The 21,364-nt window shown below is 43.0% G+C and overlaps 1 protein-coding gene across 1 annotated transcript in view; it reads left to right on the top strand.

Annotated features, from left to right (window-relative positions):
* The window catches only part of arap2 (ArfGAP with RhoGAP domain, ankyrin repeat and PH domain 2), a 72,021-nt gene extending 64,607 nt beyond the window's left edge, over positions 1–7,414 (top strand). Inside the window, exon 34 of the transcript XR_015100228.1 lies at positions 7,118–7,414. The gene's annotated coding sequence lies outside the window, so the exon portion shown is untranslated. The remainder of the gene's footprint in view (positions 1–7,117) is intronic.
* The last annotated feature ends 13,950 nt before the right edge of the window (positions 7,415–21,364 follow it).

Here is a 21,364-nt window from a genome sequence, read left to right as displayed (position 1 = left end):
CTGCTGAAAGGGCGACAAGTTACCGTCAATTTTGTGTCACCTTATTAATTGCTCCACTTATCCAAGTGTCGGTGAAGCGATCACAGCACTAGATCTCATTTAATGAGCTTTTTGCTATGTCACAGGACCTGCATGTCCATGCGAACAGATACTAATGTCCCACGGAAAATGTGATGACTGCGCCCTTTGAAATCAAGCTAACTGTTCCACTCTCGCCGCGTCCACGCTGCGGCTAGACAGACAGTTAACTCCTTCAATGACCACACCGTTGATTTTTCTTGCTGTTTAATCACAGGCTAGTCAAGAAGGTGTAAAACTGTAATAGACAAACATAAAACACTTACGACGTTGTCGCAAATAAAACATGGTAGAACAATGTGCCCCATTGATCTGACATGTGACGAATGCGTGAGTATGGTAGTGTTGCTAACGTTAACGAGCTAATGCGCTAATCGCTATCGTAAATGCTAACTAAACAATTGGACCCCCTACAAATGTAAATCTACGGTGAACACACCCCAATAATTAATAATATGACATACATTTACATAATAAATTTACATACAGGCTGTGCTTGGCCCACGACACGAAGTTGCAGTCCATCGTTCGGAGGTTCCCCGTGCAACCTGAAACAGGAAGTGTCTCACTCCATAACGTCCGGTGTGCCCTTCACAATAACGAATTTAGCTATAGAAATAGAAACCAAATGTTACATGGCTCTTCAGGAGCCAGAACACCAACTAACACTTTGAAGTTGAACTTGTTGGTTCTTCTCCGACAAAACGTGTCCGCTAAATGACAACCTATAAAAAACAAAAACAAAACAACAACAACAACAACAACAATAAACCTTGTCTGAAATAGAAGAACCAACACCCATTGAAGGTTCTGTGAATATTTGTCGGACAGTCCGGAAGTGCTTCGCTGATCACAGCCCGTCTAAACCGGGTATGGAACGCGATTATAAATGGTACTCCCCGTTCTACCGTGCCAAGTATGACTAGCATGTTCAAGAGTATAGCATTAGTAAGAGAATAGCGAGGACGCCATAGGTGGCTTCGCAAGTTGGCACTCTATTGTTTTCCAATCACTTCCACTGTAGTTGTTGACGGTGATTAAAGAGAGGATCGAGGCTTTGTTCTCCATCACAAATTCCTATCTTTTGTTTTTGTGGGGGAAAAAAAATAATTCCTATCTTTTGTTCTTGTGGGGGAAAAAAAACTAACAAAAAAACCCATCAAAATGTCACCTCACAGCGTTGGACTGGAATGAAACCATTCCTTGCGGCCGTTCTTGGATTCATCCAGCCTCTCTCAAAAACCCAGTCAGCAAAGGCATCTGGCCCGGATTCGGCATGAAGCTGGCACAGCTGGCCTTGAGTCGACACTGGCATAATGCATGTGGGCCGAACACGGCCCAGGAGTGGCAAAGGAGGCACTGGCTTGACTCTGGCAAACCAGATGAGGGCCAGTTGTGGAGTGAAGTATTTGGGCCAGAAATCAATTTACAACTCCGGCCCGTATATGGCCAGCCAGTATTGAGCCACCCTTAAATGCAATTTCAGATTTATTTTTTCAACACACAGCCTTGTTTTACAATTGCACACCAATACGGAATTCCATTCATTACACACACACACACACACACACACGCGCGCGCACACACACACACACACACACACACACACACACACACACACGTGCGAGGTTCAATCAGGCCCGCAGGATAATTTAAAAATGAAAAAACATGAATAAAAGACACAGAAATAATATTTTTAATAAGGTGCAATTCATTGAGTATCCGCTAGGGGACACTGTTTTGACCAGAGAAGAAGACAACAGCAGCCTCAGTCCGTCACTGAGACATCGTAATGAGGGTCGTAATGAAAATCCTCCATAGACCCTATGTGAGAACGTAAGGCTTTTTTAGCCGAAAAAACCCCGACCATATATAGTAAGGCGTTTTTAGACGAAAAAAACGACCATGTTTAGTAAGGCGTTTTTAGACAAAAAAACGACCATGTTTAGTAAGGCGTTTTTAGACAAAAAAACGACCATGTATAGTAAGGCGTTTTTAGCCGAAAAAAACTACGAAAAAAACGACCATGTATAGTAAGGCGTTTTTAGACGAAAAAAACGACCATGTATAGTAAGGCGTTTTTAGCCGAAAAAAACGACCAAGTATAGTAAGGCGTTTTTAGACGAAAAAAACGACCATGTATAGTAAGCCGTTTTTAGACGAAAAAAAACGACCATGTATAGTAAGGCGTTTTTAGACGAAAAAAACGACCGTGTATAGTAAGGCGTTTTTAGACGAAAAAAACGACCATGTATAGTAAGACGTTTTTAGACGAAAAAAACGACCATGTATAGTAAGGCGTTTTTAGACGAAAAAAACGACCACGTATAGTAAGGCGTTTTTAGCCGAAAAAAACGACCAAGTATAGTAAGGCGTTTTTAGATGAAAAAAGGACCATGTATAGTAAGGCGTTTTTAGCCGAAACAAAAACGACCATATATATATTGTAAGGCGTTTTTAGCCCAAAAAACGACCACGTATAGCAAGGCATTTTTAGCCCAATAAAACAACGATGGATAGGAAGGTTGTTTGTGAATTGTTCCTTTGTGTGAGTGCAAAGATATGTCTGGAGAAGAGGATCAGAAAATGGATGGCCACGCTTGTTTCTGAAAACACACAAGAAGCCCGGAGCTGGAATCGAACCCTGCACCTCTGCCCTGTGACGCAGACACGCTAACCATTCGACTTCCAAGCCGCCATGAATGCTGCACATAGTTCCGATACAAGACACTTTTTTTTCAAAATACAAGCGCATGAATCGTCAAGCTTTTTTTTGTGTGTTGGAAGACATTTTTCACAATAAAAAAAATGACCTTTTATAGCAAGGCGTTTTTTTACAGCCAAAAAGACAACCATGTATAGTAAGGCGTTTTTAGCCGAAAAAAACGACCATGTATAGTAAGCCGTTTTTAAACTAAAAAAACGACCATGTATAGTAAGGCGTTTTTAGACGAAAAGACGACGAAAAAAATGACTATGTAGAGTAAGGCATTTTTAGCCTAAAAAAACGACCATGTTTAGTAAGGCGTTTTTAGAAAAAAAACGACCATATATAGTAAGGCGTTTTTAGCCGGAAAAAAATGACCATGTAGAGGAAGGCGTTTTAGCCGAAAAAAACGACCATGTATAGTAGGGTGTTTTTATCCGAAAAAAAACGACCATGTAGAGGAATGCGTTTTTAGATGAAAAAAAACGACCATGGATAGTAAGGCGTTTTTTGATGAAAAAAACGACCATGGATAGTAAATCGTTTTTAGACGAAAAAAACAACCATGTAGAGGAAGATGTTTTTAGCCGAAAAAAAACGACCATGTATAGTAAGGCGTTTTTAGATGAATAAAAATGACTATGGATAGTAAGGCGTTTTTAGATGAAAAAAACGACCATGTATAGTAATGCGTTTTTAGACAAAAAAAAAGATCATGTATAGTAAGGCGTTTTTAGATGAAAAAGACGACGAAAAAAACGACCATGTATCGTAAGGCGTTTTTAGCCGAAAAAAAACGACCATTTATAGTAAGGCGTTTTTAGACGAAAAAAACGACCATGTATAGTAAGGTGTTTTTCGACGAAAAAAACGACCATGTATAGTAAGGCGTTTTTCGACGAAAAAAGAGACCATATAACGAAAGGTGTTTTTAGCCGAAAAAACGACCATGTATAGTAAAGCGTTTTCAGACGAAAAAAACGACCATCTATAGTAAGGCGTTTTTAGCCGAAAAAAACCCCCACGGATAGAAAGGCCTTTCTAGCCGAAAAAAACGACCATGTATAGTAAGGCGTTTTTCGACGAAAAAAACGACCATGTATACTAGGGGTTTTTTTGCCGAAAAAAACGACCATGTATAGTAAGGCGTTTTTAGCCGAAAAAAACGACCATGTATAGTAAGGCGTCTTAGCCGAAAAAAACGACCATGTATAGTAAGGCGTTTTTAGCCCGAAAAAAACGACATAGTATAGTAAGGCGTTTTTAGCTCGAAAAAAATGACATCGTATAGTAAGGCGATTTTAGCCCGAATAAAACGACATAGTATAGTAAGGCGTTTTTTGCTGAAAAAAAACGACAGTATAGTAAGGCGTTTTTAGCTAAAAAAAAAAAACGACATAGCATCGTAAGACGTTTTTAGCAAAAAAAAAACCAACATAGTATAGTAAGGGGTTTTTAGCCCCAAAAAAATGACAGTATATAGTAAGGCGTTTTTAGCCCCCAAAAAACGACATAGTATAGTAAGGCGTTTTTAGCCCCAAAAAAACGACATAGTATAGTAAGGCGTTTTTAGCTAAAAAAAAACGACATAGCATCTTTTAGCAAAAAAAAAACGACATAGTATAGTAAGGCGTTTTTAGCTCCAAAAAAACGACATAGTATAGTAAGGCGTTTTTAGCCCCAAAAAAACGACCATGTATAGTAAGCCGTTTTTAGGCCGAAAAAAACGACATAGTATAGTAAGGCGTTTTTAGCCCGAAAAAAACGACATAGTATAATAAGGCGTTTTTAGCCCGAAAAAAAAACTACATAGTATAGTAAGGCGTTTTTAGCCCGAATAAAACGACATAGTATCGTAAGGTCTTTTTAGCCGAAAAAAAAACGACCATGTTTCGTAAGGCGTCTTTAGCCGAAAAAAAACGACCATGTATATAGTAAGGCGTTTTTTACCGAAAAAAACGACCATGTATAGTAAGGCGTTTGTAGTTGAAAAAAACTACCATTTATATATAGTAAGGCGTTTTTAGCCGAAAAAAACGACGATGTATAGTAAGGCGTTTTTAGCCGAAAAAAACGACCATGTATAGTAAGGCGTTTTTAACCGAAGAAAACGACGATGTACAGTAAGGCTTTTTAGCCGAAAAAAAAAAAACGACCATGGATAGCAAGGCGTTTTTAGCCGAAAAAAACGACCATGTATAGTAAGGCTTTTTTTACATGGTCGTTTTTTTTCGGCAAAAAACGCCTTACTATACGTACATGGTCGTTTTTTTCGGCAAAAAACGCCTTACTATACATGGCCGTTTTTTTCGGCTCAAAATGCCTTACTATACATCAGCGTTTTTTTCGGCTAAAAACGCCTTACTATACATGGTCGTTTTTTTCGGCTAAAAACGCCTTACTATACATGGTCGGTTTTTTGGGAAAAAACGCCTTACTATACATGGTTGTTTTTTTGGCAAAAAACGCCTTACTATATACATGGTCGTTTTTTTTTTGGCAAAAAACGCCTTACTATATATGGTCGCTTTTTTCGGCAAAAAACGCCTTACTATACATGGTCGTTTTTAGGGCTAAAAACACCTTATTATATACATGGTCGTTTTTACGGCTAAAAACGCCTTATTATATACATGGTCGTTTTTTTTCGGCTAAAAACGCCTTACTATACATGGTCGCTTTTTTCGGCTAAAAACACCTTACTATACATGGTCGTCTTTATTCGGCAAAAAACGCCTTACTATACATGGTCGTTTTTTTCAGCTAAAAAGTCTTACTATACATGGTTGTTTTTTTTGTCAAAAAACGCCTTACTATACATGGTCGTTTTTTTCAGCAAAATAGTCTTACTATACATGGTCGTTTTTTTTCGGCTAAAAACGCCTTACTATACATGATCCTTTTTTTTGTCTAAAAATGCATTACTATGCATGGTCGTTTTTTTCGGCTAAAAACGCTGTACTATATACGGTCGTTTTTTTCAGCTAAAATGGCCTTACTATACATGATTGTTTTTTTCAGCTACAAACACCTTACTATACATGATCTTTTTTTTTTCGTCTAAAAATGCGTTACTATACAGTACATGGTTGTTTTTTTTTGTCAAAAAACGCCTTACTATACATGGTCGTTTTTTTGGGCTATAAACGCCTTACTATACATGGTTGTTTTTTTTTGTTGAAAAACGCCTTACTGTACATGGTTGTTTTTTTCCGTTGAAAAACGCCTTACTATACATGGTCGTTTTTTTCGCCTAAAAACGCCTTACTATACATGGTCTTTTTTTGGTCTAAAAATTCATTACTATCCATGGTCGTTTTTTTTGGGCTAAAAATGGCTTACTATACATGGTCGTTTATTTCGTCTAAAAACTTCTTCCTATACATGGTCGTTTTTTTCGCCTAAAAACGCCTTACTATACATGGTCGTTTTTTTGGGTTAAAACGGCTTACTATTCATGGTCATTTTTTTTTCCGTCTAAAAACGCCTTATTATACATGGTCGTTTTTCTCGTCTAAAAACGCATTGCTATACATGGTCGGTTTTTTTTTGCCTAAAAACACCTAACTATACATGGTCGTTTTTTTCGTCGAAAAACGGCTTACTGTACATGGTCGTTTTTTCCGTCTAAAAACGGCTCATCGTTCACTTCAAAGAGCGAGCTCTTTGTACTGGCTCGTTCGCGACCGACACATTACTTGTGAAAATGTAGGTGAATGAACAGTCAGAGGTGTTGCCAAAAAGAACCCTTTCTGCACTGATAAAAAATTAAATTAATTTTGATTCTGTTTCCTTTAATACAAACCGGATACTTCATACTTGACCATAAAGTTAATTTATAACTTAGTACCTCAATTCAAAAACAAAATCTGACGTTGAAATGAAGTTTTGTATTTGTAAGACTGAATATGAAAATAAACAGAATTTAATTTTCAGTGAGGATCAAATACAGTTTCAAAGAAAAAAAAGTATATCGTTTCAAATTCAGATTGTACAACTCAGATTCAGTTATTCAATATGATTCAGAGTAAAATATACAAATCCATCCATTATCCGAGCCACTGACCTTCAATTCACTTAATTCAAATTCAGCATAAACTATTTAAAAGTTATTCACGTTTAGTTTCTGGTGGCAAATATTCCGCCCCACAGCATCACATCGAGCTTAGTTTTGGTTGTAAAGTGTCCTAGAGTGTCATGAAAGACGCTTATAAATGAAATGTATTATTATTATAAGAAATTTCAGGGGTTATTTTTACTGACCATTCATTTTTCATGACATGTACAAATGTTTGTTTTCCTAACACACTGTCCATTCTTGTTTTCTTACAGTTCTTACAGCCGCTGTGAGACCTAACAGCCTAACAGCTTGGGCCTCAGACCAGGAAATTGATGTCACAATCAAAAGACGGCTACATCTGGCTCCTGATCGGGATGGTGACAGGAAGGAGAGCATGAGAAGAAAAGAGGACATGGAGAGCGCAACAATTTGATGGACAGAAAAATACAGTTCAAGAGTAAGCTGCATCCCAATTTGGACTTTGTGTTCACTGTTAAATAAAGAAAAGTTATATGGAGTTATATGTGAGGTTCACAAATTATGACAATAAACATATTTTTATAACAGTCGTTTTTGAGACTTTTTTTTTTAATGTGGGTCAAATATGGCTCATGAAAGATGTGGCTTAGTTGAGGTTGAATTCAGTTCTGATATCAGGAACCTGTTCTGGCCCAGCGTCGGGCCGGAGTAGGGCCAGATATGGTTTTACAATGCGGCTCAGATCTGGGCCGAATGCGGCCCACATCGTGCGTGCCAGACGTGGGCCACTGCAGGACCGTCATTCATTGAGGTATGTGGGCCGAGTGTACGTGTTGTGTCTGCCCCAGAGCTGGGCCAGACCAATTTTGATGACTGGGAAGCATCTCCGCGCTACTCAATTACCATTAGTCGGGCCTTATTTGTGCAAGTGTGCAATTTGGGACATGAAAAAACGAGGGAGTGGGACTGGTTTCTGAGAACCATCGAGTTCTCGTGTTCTCCTTTTGGTTTATGTGACCAAGCTACTTTTTGGAACAAAGGTACTCCCAAGAACTGTTAGAATTGGCTGTATTAATCGTTGAGTGCCAAGATGTACCCCAAACTACCATTTGAAAAGCTTATTTTTAAATTTAGAGTTTATGTTCTAAAATGGCTTTGAAATGATGTTCAACTGCAAAAGGACAACAGAATGATTAAACAACAATTTTCACACAATAATATGAAGTGTGGCAAGAAATACAAGGAGGCCTTCCCGAGGTAATAAACACTTGATTCCACAGCAGCATGCAATGAAATTGTCCAACGTGCGTCACAAATAAAAGTGCTGCGGACATTTTAGTGCCCGCGCAGCATCATCGTAATGAGAGATGATGTTTGCAAGTCTCGGCCGGCTGAGTGATAATCCATGAATTTTGCAGCTAAAGACAAAAAAATTACGCGAGGAGCACCGGCAGAGGAGCAAAATAAAAAATAAATAAGCAACTGCTTCTGCTCCCGTCATCACTCCGACACAAACTCTCGTCGTCGCTAATTTTGCTCATTGCTTTGCTGATTTCCTCTCCTGTTGTTGTGTTTTCATTTCACCCGCTCACACCATCTTGCGTTTTTGTCACGTTTCCCACCAGGCCTGCCGATGGGCAAAATACCTTTTGCATCCGACCGTGAGTACAATATGTTCAAAAATGATTAAGCATATGCTGTTTTGCTCATTTACCTCAATTGTGCCGTCACTGTTTAGATCAAGTGTGTTAGCTGCTGTAATAATGTGGACATTATTGAGCAGTTAGTAAAGGAAAAAAAATCTTCATAACACAGATGCTTCAAGCTGTTTCTCGCCACTCTCAGCCCAAAGTTACTGCCAAAGCAAACATAGAACAAAGAGAATTACAGGTTGCGTATTTGAAACGACACAGCCTCAGGGATCTGAATGCCAACATGGAACATGAGCTGGCAAGTAGCATCTGTGGAGTGGTGTAGTTACCCTTTTATGCAACAAATGTCAGAAGATGAGCAGGAGAGCGACAGTTTTACAAAGATAACAGAAGAGTACTCACAGATGTATATTGTTGACCACCCGCGAAGATAATAACACATTTTATTGCTCTACCGAGAAGCCGAGAGAAGAGCTGACCCTTTCGTACCGTACAGTGATCCCTCGCTTATCACAGAAAATCCTACTGGACCCTCCACACGCTGCCCACCACCTCTTCCAACTACAGTGATCCCTCGCTTATCGTGGTTGATGGGGACCAGAACCCCACGAAAGAGGGAAATCCGCAAAGTACGTACCCCCTTCCTGTACAGGTGTATGTACATGTGTATGACTATATTTAATATTTATAAGGCCAAAGTTAATGGTATACATGCCTGTAGAAGTAAATGTTTGTCGTAATTAACATTACTTAATGCTATATACTTATATATATATATATATATATACAGTATATATATACCTGTACATGTATAATATGTATAAATTAGGTGAGGTTAGTGTATAAATAACAAAATACAGTAAACATAAACATGAAATATACATGTAGTACTGTATATGTTGTTCTATGTGGATAGAAAAATAAACAACCCATGAGGTACTGCTGATGACTTAAAGTTTGTAACTCACTGAGGGGCAAATGCTTTGGTTGTTGGCAAACGTAGCGAATAGTGGGTTTTCGTCAGTGTTGTCTTGACAAGGTTTTCTTGGCGACAAGAAAAATTGCCTGTGATACTCCCAAGTCGCGGTTTGGTGCTTGTTAATGGGTGCATAGTTCTAATTAATGAGATGAATACGAATAATCCTTCAGATGCTCACTGAACTTAACTTTCACAACCTTTCATGATGATTTGAACTCCAAGATTTGTTTGACTTTTTGAGGCAGATTTTTCCTGAACAGTTTTGCTCAAATTCTCCCATGACACAACAACGCGTGCTTGTCTTTTGGACGCTTTCTCCAGCGTTTTCGGCAAAGAGCTGAGCGCAGATTAGCATTCTGTGGCCGGAACAGGCTAGCTAACAGCCCTGACTGTGCACAGAGGGGCTGGGACGGGATCATGTCTACCAAGATTGAAGTGCAAACGGAACGCTCGTTGTGTTGCAGTGACAGAGTCGTTTGTTTTGAGAACCGTTTCCACAATGAAAGCGCGACGCTCACCGGTCCGATTCAAGGCAGCAACTGAAAAAGAAACGAAAAAAAACAATGGCATTATAAAGAAACAAAGCAAAATGGCATTATAAAGCATCAATTATCATGTACAACTTTATTGTCAAATGTGCTATACAGCACAGATGAAATTTCTTCCCTCTCACAACAAGAGGAGCCACCGCCATTATATATGTACTTTTCGAAAATAAAAACACTTTTTTCTTTCTTTACTTTACCTTTTGTTGAACCTACAAATGTGTTAGATCATTTTGCCTGACCCTACATGTGTGTGTGTGCGTGTGTATACAGTGTACAGTACGTATGCTTATATGTGTTTATTCACATTTAGTCCAGTACTCTAATTTAGCGAGTACCGATTGCTTTGCTGGGAGAGAGAATTGCATCAGTGATATGGCAGGGAAGGGGGGGAACGGGGATGTCTGCGCAATGATAGGAAATCGGAAAGGAAAAGAAAACTATTACCTTGCTTTGGTCCACCCCGACAACACCGTTCCGGGCTGTCTGACTTCCAGACACATCTCAAATTTGTTCCGGAATGCTGAAACGCCTTGGTGATCCACTGCATCTCCTTAAATTGAATCTGCTCAACTTCTTCCTCTGCTGATAATAGGCCAAATGCAAGGGGTGGGAAATGTCTCCCCTTTTAAATTGCACCCAGATAGATCATCGAAACCTTTACATGCTGGATGCACAGATTGAAAAAAAAAATAATAAATCAAATCATGAGAAAACATTGATGTGATGTGCTGAGAATGATTTCTTCTCTGGTTTGTATGAAGTAGGAGCGTCTGTATCAAGGTGCGTTTGCACCTTCCGGAACATGACTGTTTCTCCCACATTCTTATCAAGTGTTTCGTTTTTCAAAGCAATCTGGCAGACAAGCAGAATTAGCCCCCCCCACACACACACACAAATCTGTCAATCACAGCATTTTTCTCACATACTTCTCACATGCGGAGTCTGGGATATTTCATGTTTTTAATAGCGTTATTTGTTGAAAATCTGGCACGTTTTTTTTTTCTCACTGTAAGATTGCCAAACTACTCTTTACCCCAAATAAATAAGAATGAGAGGATTGTACTGTGGAGCATAATAATCCTCTAAAGTCATTGCTGTTGAACTTTTTAATTTCTATCCCTGTTTTTGAAATCAAGTTTGGCTGCGACTTTGAAGGCCACGCAGGCCACGCAGAATCCTCAACACGGGCTCCCGATATGCACTCGCTTGCTTCCATCCGGACAATAGCGCGCAGGCGGCATTGAAGAAAATGAATGGACCGGCGCGGCTTATCAATCAAAGCGGAGGATGAGGGAATCAATAAGCAAAAACATTTGGAGGAATGGGACACGCGGAATCATTCAGGTCTCTCCGCTGCAACAAACTTTCCTGTCAAAGACTGATTTGTGTTCAGCCAGCAGTTATTAGCTTTGAAATTGATCAGGACGTTGTGGAAAAATAACTGACTTGATTCGTTTGTGGTTTTTTTTTTTCGCAAAAGCTGCGAGCAGGGCCTGGAACCTCTCGAGAACACCTCATTCCGATTTGCCACGTCAAATTTAGCGAAATGGCCCCAGAGCTTGACATGACCTCAGCGAACAAATGTTAACATCCCACAGTAGGGCAAGGGGGGGGGGGGGAAAAATCAAAAGCCTTGAGAAGGGTCCGCAGGTGGGGGAATCCCCCCTTCTCGGGTGAGTGGGCAACATTTAACACACAATATGGCACTAGACAATGTTTGAATAGTGTAAGAGTCCATTTCATAAGATTAAGCGCCGTCCCAGAAGTGGGTCCGGTCCGGCTGGTCAATGCGAAAATCTCCATAGAAGCGCCTTCAAGGAGCTGGCCCACTTCAGATCTTGAGCAGAACTCTTTTCAAATGAAACAATTGTTTTGGAGTGTGAGAGGGTAAAAAAAAATGCTGACATCCTTTGATTACGTAACGGCTCCCAAAAACGTAATGTCCTTTTATGAATGACGAGCCCACCGTGGTGTCAGATCGACGCGGACGTGTTGACCCCGATTTCCTTGGACAAGATTTTGCTCCGCTAACAGCAGGCTGTATTCTTAACTCCTTTCCTGTTACCCGTCTCAGCTTATCCCCCGTTTACCTCTGTGCATGTTAAACATCTGCCCAGCAGCGGCGGGCGTACCGCGCCAACAATAATTAATGAGACAAAACTTGCTTTGTCGGCAGCAAAGCAGGCAAATGAGAGGGCAGCCCGACAGTGACAATGGGTCTTGTGAGCGAGAACAACCAATGTGGTCTTCCAGAGGGCTGGGAACTGGTTCACGGTGTCCCCCGCCTACTGCCCGAAGAAGGCTGGGATGGATGGATATGTATATCTATCTATCTATCTATCTATCTATCTATCTATCAGAGACGTGCGGTCAGGGGAGGCAGGTGAGGCAGAGCCTCACCTCTGAATGCCCATTTCATTGCGCAATCATCACAAACTGGGTTGATACATGCAACTGGCTCGTGCTGCTTGCCGTATATCTGCATGTCGCAAATATAATGTTTAGCCAATTGAATAAGTGACCCTTTTTGGCTTTATATATTTGTAAATCTGACACTAAAGGAGTCAGTGCCTCACCAACCATGCACCTCACCGCACGCCACTGCTTATCTATCTATCTATCTATCTATCTATCTATCTATCTATCTAGAAAGCTAGCCTAAGTTGCTGATCAAAACAAATGAATTCAGCCGAACTCTAAAGAAGAACACAGGATCATAAAAAGTGGCAATTTTTTTTTCCATTTTCCCCCCAGATTGCTGTCTGTTTTTTCTGCGCTCGAATAAACAATGCCTCCGTGTCTCGTTCATTCACCGCTATTATTCATGTATTCTTGTTTATGACACCTGGGCTGTAACGGTGCCATTATTGCCGCTGTAATTGCTACAAAAAGTGGGTAATTATCTTGTGAGTGGCGTCCAATCATAACGGTAAATCTTTTCTCTTTTTTTCCACGTCCACCAAAGAAAATTTGATTCATAATGGCACCATATGTGTGACTGTTTGTGCACATGTATTTATGTATGCAAGCATGTCGGCGTACAGTGTGTGCGTGTGTGTAGTGACCATTTTGAGTCTTCAATAAACTTTTGAGTCAAAGGGGAAATGATGACCACGTCAGTCTGGTTCTCTGCCATTGGGTGGCCCCTTCAAATGGGCCTCTTTTTCCGCCGCAGTGCCCGCGTCATAAAAGTGTCTTCTATTTACCGCTCCTATGTTGACATTTGGGAGTTGACCTTTGAAATCAAATGGCAGCGGTGGCCGGGGATGGCATTAATGAGGGGAATTCGGCAAGCAATTTAAAAGTCCATTAGCATGGCGGCGAGCGTTGCCACTCGACTCTGCCGCAGCTAATTGATATTCTCGGGGTAAGGGTGGCTATAAAAGTTTTTGCTCTGTCGGGTACACGCGCCACGTCTTGTGGTGCATTAGACAATATCAGCCTCTCTCTAAATAAACAAGGGAAGGGATGGGGCTGTGCGGAAGGCGAGGGCGGGGCGCAGGGGGCTTTAATGGGACATCTCATTCCGCATGCTGAGTGGAGGAGTGCTAAATCCCCGTCAGTGTCATTTCTGTGGTTTTTTTAAATTTCTTTTTCAGTTGCCACAAATTAGCAGGAGGGGGAGATGGAGCAGTGTCGAAGATGTGATAAAGTAAACTTGGATGGCGTTTTATGTTAGGGGGAGGTTTGCATCCTTTTCCAAGATGACACTCCTAATGCTAATGTGCTTACTCCGAAGAGGCACATGTCCGGACGTCCTCCTATATCGCAACGGGGCCGAGGCCCTGCATCGCCATAGCCATTCAACCCACCTCCATCGCGGAGGTTACGCTCATCCGGTCCACCACATTCCGTCTGTTTTGCTCAAACGGCAAGGGGGGCGAATTTGGCCCACATTGCAGGCACGGGTTCTCAAGACTTTTTGTTTCATCTTCTTCTGGTCGACGAGCCTAAAAACGACAGCATATGGAAATTGTGGGTCAACATTGTCCACCCCAACCTTGTTGCTGGGAGTCATGCACATGACAAAATGGTTGAAAAAAAGAACATCTCGGAGAAGCTTGAGATCTGTGGATCTTGGCGAAGTCGGGAACTCGTCATCCAGCAAAGGTTGGGCAGTCTTATTCAGCGGCAGATGTTCGTCACCCCACCCGGATGCCTGAATGTGCAACCCATGCGCCTTTATTTTGACAAAACGAAGCTTTGAGACGCAGCGACGGGTGCTCTGGAAGCGGCCGCATATGCGCGGGATAAGAGACCCACGGGGGACCTTTGGTAAGGAGAGGATGCGAGACGAGGCGAAGGGGAAGCCACACAAAAGAAGGACCCGAATCGATCGACGACAGACCCGCCGCGGGACGCCAGGATACGAGAGCCGAGTCTGCCTTTTGGCCTTTATGGCCATGCCGAATCCTCTCTTTCAACGGTGTGCACTCGGAATTTGCAGGAAGGACTGTGAGCTTCTTGGAAATGAATGGCAACCGGGATGCGAGAAAGACGTCACGCTCAATGTGCCATTTGGAACATCTTGCTGTAGGTTAAAGGAATACAGATTTCGTTTTGTTTCTCAAAATGTCAGAGACTCGACTTGGCGGAAGGGAATTTAATGCCCAGATTGTTTTCCCAGCAGTTAACGATCGCTCCAAATGACTTGCGCCACAGTAAACTCAGTGTTCCAAATTTGGCCCGATTGCCGGCATGCGCGTCGCCTGCTTTCAAAGACGGATGCGAGCACGATAACTGACGGAGACCTCATTTAAAACCCGCGCGGCCATTAATCCCATTGATGTCGCTACGCGAGACTCCCGCCCTCACCACCTCATCCTTATTGACAGATGACAAACAGCCAAGGCGGCCACGATAAGACCGCACTCGTATCGCGTCGCATCGATACTGAGACGCGGCCTTGGCGGGGGTTTGTCACTGTCTCCGAATCGGCACAGGATAGCAAATACCCCACGGGGGGTTCGAAGACTTTTGGGGAGATTTTTTTTTCTTTTCTTTTTTCCCCCCCAAAGGTTTCAACAGTTCACCCTAAATATTCATGACCTGTTTAATAGAAAAGAGCGTAACCAAGGATAAATGGAATGCAATCAAATATTTATCAGTGGACGCTAGATGACATGCGCTGCCTTCCATTAACAACATGGAGGAGCTACAAAAAAAAAAACAAAGAAAAAAACGCATCGTCAATGAAAGCAACTGAGCGGTTGAGTGATATTAGCGAATTTTCCCATCTGTCCAACGCCATTTCGGCGGACATCGTTTTCGCTAAGAAACAGACCGGAGCATGTTGACTTTCGCATTGTTTTGCGGAAGGCAATCCCAGAGTCAAGTGTGTCTGTGAAATGACTCTGCTCATGTTGTCCGTTTCAGAGTGAGGCTGAAATTTGCCTTTTTTTGAAAACAGGAAAAGGTGCGACATGTCCTTGTGAAAAAGGAATCAAAATAAATCACCCCTGTAAGGGGCCCCTGGACAGAAAATTCCTGTTATAGAGGACGAGGAGAAAGCAAAGCTACTCAAGCGTTGCTGACACCACACTTTGGAGCTCAAAAGATGATCCTGGGGGGGAGGGGGGTGGGGTGGAGGCTGAGGGGAGGTGTTGGGCGTCAACGCCAGACTTTGGAGCTCAAGAGATGATCCTGGAGGGAGCGAAGGAGGTTGAGGCAGCGTCTTGTTTGAGCCGTGTTCCGTTTGCTGCCAAGTGTCAAGGCCCCACATGAAAAATGTGCTCAGCAAGATCTATATTCATATTGTTTCCAAGTGGGGGAGACGACACAGACGAATGACGGCGATGCCATCACAAGTTGATTCATCATCTGTTGCGCCCAAAACGATCGCACGCACGCCTACAAACACCGCTGACCTTCATCTCGCACTCTGAAGGGGGTCATTTATCAGGAAGTGGATGGGGGGGGGGGGGGTGATGCTCGTTCACCAGAGGGAATGTGTCCTCTTTTATGCAGCGAGAAGAGCGTTTCACAGCCATCGGCGGATGCGCCGTGTCTTTCATGGGGCTTTTGTTTGCCTGCTTTGATGCCTAAAGATGGGCGGGCTCTTGGATTGATCAAGTTTGTATGTGTGGGCTGGCTTTAGCCGAGATCTCTCACGGGACCTTTGTGCTATCTCCTAACCACCCGTTGATGTCTGTGCTGGATATATTTTCCAAATTGTATCTCGTATTCTTTGCGAAATAGGTGCAGAATTCCAAGAAACTTTGAGGTGGGGTGATAACCTTGAGAAAGGACTGATTTCTTTTCCCGGTTGGACTCCCAAAACACTCAACGGTGAACTTTAACCCTCACGGAGCATTCAGTCGGAGCAATCAACCCATCCAGTTTCTCAGGCGCTTTGCCCTCATTCGGTGGGCCAATAAACTGGAGCCAATCAGACCTGACTTGGGCCGGGAAGACAATGGCAGGCTGCTCCGGTTGCCAGCCAATCGCAGGGCACAAATAGACAAACAGCCATCCATCAATCACCATGTCTGGCAAAGTCTAAAGGTTTGAGTTTGAAAATGTCCATCCATCCATCCATTCTCCAGCGCTTATCCAGGGTTGAGTCGCCCAGATTTCCCTCTCCGCAGCCACTTCTTCCAGCTCTTCCCGGGGGAGCCAAAGGCATTCCCATGGCCAGCCGGGAGGCACGGTCTCTCCAGCGTGTCCTGGGCCGTCCTTGGGGGCAACCTACAGGTGGGACATGCCCGAAACACCTCACTGGGGAGGGGTCCAGGAGGCATCCTAATGGGATGCCCGAGCCACCTCATTTGGCTCCTCTCGACGTTGAGGAGAAACGGCTTGACTTTGAGCCCAACCTGGATGACCCATTTCGCAAAGGGAGAGAGAGCCCGGACAAGACCTGCGGAGGAAACTCATTTCGGTCGCTTGTATCCGAAATCCCGTTCTTTCGGTCACGACCCGCAGCTCGTGACCATACGTGAGAGTAGAAATGTAGATCGACCAGTAAATTGAGAGCCTCGCCTTTTGGCTCAGTTCCTTCTTCACCACGAGAGACCGATACAAAGTCCGCTGTGAAAAACTCATGAAATAGAAAGCGGAGAGACTGCAAGCAAATTCGCGTGAGCAGGTGAAGCGACAGTAAAAGCGGAAAAGCCGTGTTTCCGCCTTCTCTTTCCGCACGAGGACGATGCGGCGACTCCGACAAGCCCTACTTAAATATTTCAAATATAGGAGCCTTGAAGAGAACGGCCCCACAGAAGCACTGTAGCCTTCCTCTTCAATCAGACGGCACACTCACCTATCTGGTGAAATATTGATGGGATGGCTGCATGTTGAGCCCCAAGTCCAAATGTGAACTCCGAAGTCCCCGCAAAGATGGCACGGATTGCTTGCTTGCAACCTGAAAGACAACAAGCTGGATAAAAAATGGGTGGTTGGTTTGTGAACCTGAAAGAAGATAGAACCGGAGCGATGGATGGACCCGGTATTTCTGCCCGGTAACAATCAACTGTTAAGTGAACGAATGTTCGGCAGATGCACAATTTTTATTCTTTGCATTTTTTTCACCCTACCCTGTGTTTCCCGTTTCTCTATCCGAGGAGGGCGGGATTAGATGCTCTCCTCGGGAGCAAGAACCTGCAGCTGAGAGTGTAGGTCTCCCAGCTGAGGCGGTAGCCCTAGTGCTGGCGTCGAAGCGGGGCTGTCTTTAGAGCTTTCTTTTTTTTTGGAAGTTGATCCCAAGGATTTACCGCGGTTGCTTCCTCAGCAGAGGTGAAACCGCACGTATCATTCCCGAAACTTGGGGAGGGGGAACGGAAGGGAGGGGAGCGGAGTGCAGAAAGAGTATCCACTCAAAGCCTTGGGGAAACGGCTGCAAGTGAAAAGGAGCCAGGCGACAAAAAGTGCCAGAGACCCGGATGCTAATGTCGCAAACAAAGTTACAGGCGGCTTGTCGCTAGCCTTATAGTCAACTGGGCACACTGCCTTTGGAATCGGGTCCTTGTAATTCTCGGATGCACCGATGAGCTTCTGATCCATAACATCTCTCTTTTAAGGTACAGTAAATATTCCCATCCCTGGAATTCTATGGAAAGGAATATCCTTCACCCGGAATAAAAACCTATGCATTAACATTTTGACTATGATATTACGTGTTACCGGAACTTGCGTAAGCAGAAATTCCACTACCCGTAACCCGGATGGAGGTGTAATGCCGCGGGAGCTTAAACACACGCAACGCCCACCCGATGCGACGGAAAATACACAACGCTGAAACAAGTTTTCACTTCGCGTTTTTCGATCATCAGATTCTAAATGACGACGTGTAAGTGAGTTTTTATTGCCGCGCGTTTTAATGTAATTGTGAATGATTTTAACTTTATTCACTTACGTCCTGTAGAACGCGGCACTAGCTTAAAAGCAGCACCCACTCGACACGACCGAAGAAACGTGTTTGCTTCGCCGTTTTCATTCATCAGATTCGAAACGAAGACGTGTCAGTGACTTTTTATTGGCGTGTGTTTTACTGTAATTGCGAAAGATTTAAACTTTATTCACTTACGTCGTGTAGATCATGGCATCGAAAAATAAAGAATTGTAATGACTGGAACGGAGCGAGTGAAATGCATCCGTTTGAGCGAGGCTGGACACAAAGTTAAAAACCTCCAGCAGACACTTGGAGTGGGAAAGACGCAAATCTACGAAACTTTAAAAAAACAAAACAAGTCATCGATTCAACTCCTGATGACAAGCCACCATCCAGCAAGGAAGCAATGCAAATGGCAACAAAAATCATTCAGTATACACAAGAATTGAGAATCGGTGATCAACGGGACAGTTACTTGCAACTAGCAAGAAAACTGTATGACACGCAGGCAAACATTGGCAAACATAAACCAAAGAATGCATCCAACAAAACAATCCAAAAGACACATTTTTTTTCCCAACACAGAAAAAAATAAACATTAAAATACTGTACGCATTTTATTGTTGTGATTCTTTTTGGATACACCTGTATTGCAATTTTTGTTATATAAATAGGTTTTGGACAGTATATTTTTGTATTTTTTTGATTGTGTTGTTACACGTGCATTTTGTCAACATACTTGCAGGTTCATAAAGGACATGTACCATGCTCATTTCCCAAATGAGGAATTTCTGTTATCAGGACAAATTGGACAGCGCAAACACGAGTCCGTACTAGAGAATATTTACTGTATACGGAATGTATTGCCCATGCTGCCAGAAAATGGATTCATGGGTGTTTGTTTGTCAATATATGCTCTGTGATTGAGTGGCGACCGAGCCGGGGCGCGCCCCACTTCAGATGGGGTCGGCTTCGGCTCACTGGAGATGCTACTGAGGACAAACAACATAGAAAATGAGTGATCACGCACGTGGTCGCCGGCGAAATCCATCCCGGGGTCACGCACACACTTGCCGGTGAGATGTCACAAGATGTGAAAATAAAACCCTGTGCTGCCACCTTAAAGGCCTATCTGCGGTCCATGCTGCTTGCCCCTGCATTCACGCTTTTGCATTCCCAATCCACTTTGCATGTTTTTATCCAATATAAACCACAGGTCGGGACTTTACCTCTCGCTGCAGTGCAGGTGGTAAACTGACAGAAGATGGAGATAAACGCAGAATGTCAGTTTGATGGAAAGGTTGAGGGAAGGGGGGTGGGACGCAGTTTCATTTTATGCAGTGGGGGGGGGGGGATAGGGGTAGCCAGCCATCTACAGGCATGGGCAGGCAAGCAGGCTGTGTGCAATGAGAAAAATGAGTTGTGTGTGTGTTGGGGGGGGGGGGCACGGTGGTCAACTGGTTCACATGTACCCTGCCTACTGCTTGACGACAGCTGGGATTGGCTCCAGCACACCCGTAACCCTTGTGAGGAAAATGTGGATTAGAAAATGGATGGATGGATCTATCTGTCTGTCTGTCTGTCTGTTCGTATAGAAATGTGTGTGTGTGTGTGCATTTGTGTGTGAATGAGGGTCGTGGGCGTGCTGGAGCTAATCCCAGCTGTCGTCGGGCAGCAGACGGGCACACCCCGAACCGGTTGCCAGCCAATCGCAATCACACATCGAGAAACACAATCACACTTCGGGACAATTTGCAGCGCCCAATCAACCTACCATGCATATTTTTGGAATGCGGAAGGAAACCGGAGTACCCGGAGAAAACCCACGCAGGCACGGGGAGAACATGCATACTCCACAAGATGTACCGTATTGGCCCGAATATAAGACGGTGTTTTTTGCATTGAAATAAGACTGAAAAAGTGGGAGTCGTCTTATATTCGGGTCTAGACATTATACCCATTCACGACGCTAGATGGCGCCAGATATCATTGAAGCAAATGCTGAACTTGACTCCCAAGGCCAAAGTGAACACCTGTCACAAAGAATAAAATATAAAAATAGCGGTAGCATGAAGAAGAAAAATCAAAAATAGCGGTAAGAAAGAAAAGTCAAGAAAATAATAGAAGAGATAACAGAAAATGGAGAAACGTAGCGACAATCTGGAGAAAAGTGGGTCGAAGATCGGCCAGGTTAACCGGCAACTGAGGAGAAGTTATGATGATGATTTACATTTCAAAAACCAGAAGCCATTCATTTACGAATGTGATTGCACTTTAGTTTACATATTTAAATGTTCAAATATTAAGATTTGAATGAGGCAAAATAACATGATTTTTCTGTCAAATATATTGTTAGAATCATTTGTTTCAGATGTAATTATTTTCTGTATAAAAAATAATTTGGTGTTCAAAAAGTCTTTTTTCAAACTTGAGTCTTGAAAAGGAGGGGGTCGTCTTATAATCAGGGCCGTCTTATATTCGGGCCAATACGATATTCCTTCTTGAATAAGGCTAAAAATGAGTCCAAAATTGAAGCAATTAATATTGTTTGTGGATGCGTAGCATGAGGACTATTGTACTACTACTTGACACCAGCAGAGAGAGCTGACGATAGACTCGGCAACCCACTCTTTATTTTTTTAACTTTTAAGGTGGCATTTAGTGATGTGTTTTGTTTTGTTTGCTTGCTGTTTTTTTTTTTTTTTTTTTTTTTTTTTTTTTTGCCCCCACTTTTTTATTGGTGTTGTTCAATTAATCATAAAGCAGCCAGATCTAAAAGTGGAGGAGGCGTGTTTGCCTACTTGACGCTTGTCAGAGGTAAGGTTGAGGCGGGATAATCTGGCGCAGAACATGTCTCATGCAGGGTGGGGAGGCAGCTTGCTGCCCCCCCCCCTCCCACCCCAACCCTCTTGAGTGTGCCGCATGTTTGCGGGGGGAAAATAAAAATGTCTCTTGATGTGCTCGCTGTGCGGCCCGAGTACTGACAACATCGGAGGCGGCTTGACGCAAAGTGGTGCTGACATGCCGGATTATGT

The sequence above is a fragment of the Hippocampus guttulatus genome, chromosome 2, assembly GCF_054856545.1.
Source record: "Hippocampus guttulatus isolate MCC_2025c chromosome 2, RoL_Hgut_1.0, whole genome shotgun sequence".
NCBI classification, from domain to species: Eukaryota; Metazoa; Chordata; class Actinopteri; order Syngnathiformes; family Syngnathidae; genus Hippocampus; species Hippocampus guttulatus.
This window is presented reverse-complemented; position numbering and strand designations above follow the sequence as displayed.